Source organism: Doryrhamphus excisus, linkage group LG9 (genome assembly GCF_037039965.1).
Source record: "Doryrhamphus excisus strain RoL-2023G ecotype Guam linkage group LG9, RoL_Dexc_Guam_v1.1, whole genome shotgun sequence".
In the NCBI taxonomy this organism is placed as follows: domain Eukaryota; kingdom Metazoa; phylum Chordata; class Actinopteri; order Syngnathiformes; family Syngnathidae; genus Doryrhamphus; species Doryrhamphus excisus.
This window is the reverse complement of record NC_136365.1, coordinates 14,520,001-14,522,500: the sequence shown is the minus strand read 5'-3', so window position 1 is coordinate 14,522,500 and position 2,500 is coordinate 14,520,001. Positions and strand designations below refer to the sequence as shown.

General features: G+C 50.9%; 8 non-coding genes and 2 pseudogenes across 8 annotated transcripts; all 10 read right to left on the bottom strand.

Moving 5' to 3' along the window:
- The window catches only part of LOC144900512 (5S ribosomal RNA), a 109-nt pseudogene extending 80 nt beyond the window's left edge, over positions 1 to 29 (bottom strand).
- A 146-nt stretch (positions 30 to 175) lies between these two features.
- Positions 176 to 294, bottom strand: LOC144899892 (5S ribosomal RNA). The gene has a single exon (XR_013628227.1). It is a non-coding gene; the product is annotated as a 5S ribosomal RNA (ribosomal RNA).
- Positions 295 to 424: 130 nt separating this feature from the next.
- On the bottom strand, positions 425 to 543 carry LOC144899997 (5S ribosomal RNA). The gene has a single exon (XR_013628332.1). It is a non-coding gene; the product is annotated as a 5S ribosomal RNA (ribosomal RNA).
- Positions 544 to 687: 144 nt separating this feature from the next.
- Positions 688 to 806, bottom strand: LOC144899890 (5S ribosomal RNA). Its single transcript, XR_013628225.1, has one exon. It is a non-coding gene; the product is annotated as a 5S ribosomal RNA (ribosomal RNA).
- A 129-nt stretch (positions 807 to 935) lies between these two features.
- Positions 936 to 1,054, bottom strand: LOC144900440 (5S ribosomal RNA; annotated as a pseudogene).
- Positions 1,055 to 1,200: 146 nt separating this feature from the next.
- LOC144900216 (5S ribosomal RNA) lies at positions 1,201 to 1,319 on the bottom strand. The gene has a single exon (XR_013628551.1). It is a non-coding gene; the product is annotated as a 5S ribosomal RNA (ribosomal RNA).
- A 146-nt stretch (positions 1,320 to 1,465) lies between these two features.
- Positions 1,466 to 1,584, bottom strand: LOC144899889 (5S ribosomal RNA). Its single transcript, XR_013628224.1, has one exon. It is a non-coding gene; the product is annotated as a 5S ribosomal RNA (ribosomal RNA).
- A 146-nt stretch (positions 1,585 to 1,730) lies between these two features.
- Positions 1,731 to 1,849, bottom strand: LOC144899996 (5S ribosomal RNA). The gene has a single exon (XR_013628331.1). It is a non-coding gene; the product is annotated as a 5S ribosomal RNA (ribosomal RNA).
- A 160-nt stretch (positions 1,850 to 2,009) lies between these two features.
- LOC144899888 (5S ribosomal RNA) lies at positions 2,010 to 2,128 on the bottom strand. The gene has a single exon (XR_013628223.1). It is a non-coding gene; the product is annotated as a 5S ribosomal RNA (ribosomal RNA).
- A 129-nt stretch (positions 2,129 to 2,257) lies between these two features.
- LOC144899927 (5S ribosomal RNA) lies at positions 2,258 to 2,376 on the bottom strand. Its single transcript, XR_013628262.1, has one exon. It is a non-coding gene; the product is annotated as a 5S ribosomal RNA (ribosomal RNA).
- Positions 2,377 to 2,500: the final 124 nt, after the last annotated feature.

Sequence of the window (2,500 nt, the reverse complement as noted above, 5' to 3'; positions counted from 1 at the left end):
GGCGTTCTCAGGGTAGTATGGCCGTAACCCCTTGCTCATTTTGGAAAAATCCTTTTTGAAGGCGACACTGGCCAACAGGATTCCCACAAAAATCATTGCTTTCCCCAACAAGTGGGAAAGAGCGCCCTCTTCCATCAGGCGAGAGCAGAAAGCATAAAAAGCTTACAGCATAAAAAGCTTACAGCACCTGGTATTCCCAGGCGGTCTCCCATCCAAGTACTAACCAGGTCCGCCCCTGCTTAGCTTCCGAGATCGAACGAGATCGGGCGTTCTCAGGGTAGTATGGCCGTAAGCCCTTACTCATTTTGGAAAAATCCTTTTTGAAGGTGACACTGGCCAACAGGATTCCCACAAAAATCATTGCTTTCCCCAAAGAGTGGGAAAGACCGCCCTCTTCCGTCAGGCGAGAGCAGAAAGCATAAAAAGCTTACAGCACCTGGTATTCCCAGGCGGTCTCCCATCCAAGTACTAACCAGGCCCGCCCCTGCTTAGCTTCCGAGATCGGACGAGATCGGCCGTTCTCAGGGTAGTATGGCCGTAAGCCCTTGCTCATTTTGGAAAAATCCTTTTTGAAGGCGACACTGGCCAACAGGATTCCCACAAAATCTTGCTTTCCCCAACAAGTGGGAAAGAGCGCCCTCTTCCATCAGGCGAGAGCAGAAAGCATAAAAAGCTTACAGCATAAAAAGCTTACAGCACCTGGTATTCCCAGGCGGTCTCCCATCCAAGTACTAACCAGGTCCGCCCCTGCTTAGCTTCCGAGATCGAACGAGATCGGGCGTTCTCAGGGTAGTATGGCCGTAAGCCCTTGCTCATTTTGGAAAAATCCTTTTTGAAGGCGACACTGGCCAACAGGATTCCCACAAAATCATTGCTTTCCCCAAAGAGTGGGAAAGAGCGCCCTCTTCCGTCAGGCGAGAGCAGAAAGCATAAAGAGCTTACAGCACCTGGTATTCCCAGGCGGTCTCCCATCCAAGTACTAACCAGGCCCGCCCCTTCTTAGCTTCCGAGATTGGACGAGATCGGGCATTCTCAGGGTAGTATGGCCGTACGCCCTTTCTCATTTTGGAAAAATCCTTTTTGAAGGCGACACTGGCCAACAGGATTCCCACAAAAATCATTGCTTTCCCCAACAAGTGGGAAAGAGCGCCCTCTTCCATCAGGCGAGAGCAGAAAGCATAAAAAGCTTACAGCATAAAAAGCTTACAGCACCTGGTATTCCCAGGCGGTCTCCCATCCAAGTACTAACCAGGCCCGCCCCTGCTTAGCTTCCGAGATCGGGCGAGATCGGGCATTCTCAGGGTAGTATGGCCATAAGCCCTTGCTCATTTTGGAAAAATCCTTTTTGAAGGCGACACTGGCCAACAGGATTCCCACAAAAATCATTGCTTTCCCCAACAAGTGGGAAAGAGCGCCCTCTTCCGTCAGGCGAGAGCAGAAAGCATAAAAAGCTTACAGCATAAAAAGCTTACAGCACCTGGTATTCCCAGGCGGTCTCCCATCCAAGTACTAACCAGGTCCGCCCCTGCTTAGCTTCCGAGATCGAACGAGATCGGGCGTTCTCAGGGTAGTATGGCCGTAAGCCCTTACTCATTTTGGAAAAATCCTTTTTGAAGGCGACACTGGCCAACAGGATTCCCACAAAAATCATTGCTTTCCCCAAAGAGTGGGAAAGACCGCCCTCTTCCGTCAGGCGAGAGCAGAAAGCATAAAAAGCTTACAGCATAAAAAGCTTACAGCACCTGGTATTCCCAGGCGGTCTCCCATCCAAGTACTAACCAGGCCCGCCCCTGCTTAGCTTCCGAGATCGGACGAGATCGGCCGTTCTCAGGGTAGTATGGCCGTAAGCCCTTGCTCATTTTGGAAAAATCCTTTTTGAAGGCGACACTGGCCAACAGGATTCCCACAAAATCTTGCTTTCCCCAACAAGTGGGAAAGAGCGCCCTCTTCCATCAGGCGAGAGCAGAAAGCATAAAAAGCTTACAGCATAAAAAGCTTACAGCATAAAAAGCTTACAGCACCTGGTATTCCCAGGCGGTCTCCCATCCAAGTACTAACCAGGTCCGCCCCTGCTTAGCTTCCGAGATCGAACGAGATCGGGCGTTCTCAGGGTAGTATGGCCGTAAGCCCTTGCTCATTTTGGAAAAATCCTTTTTGAAGGCGACACTGGCCAACAGGATTCCCACAAAATCATTGCTTTCCCCAAAGAGTGGGAAAGAGCGCCCTCTTCCGTCAGGCGAGAGCAGAAAGCATAAAAAGCTTACAGCACCTGGTATTCCCAGGCGGTCTCCCATCCAAGTACTAACCAGGCCCGCCCCTGCTTAGCTTCCGAGATCGGACGAGATCGGGCATTCTCAGGGTAGTATGGCCATAAGCCCTTGCTCATTTTGGAAAAATCCTTTTTGAAGGCGACACTGGCCAACAGGATTCCCACAAAAATCATTGCTTTCCCCAAAGAGTGGGAAAGAGCGCCCTCTTCCGTCAGGCGAAGGCAGAAAGC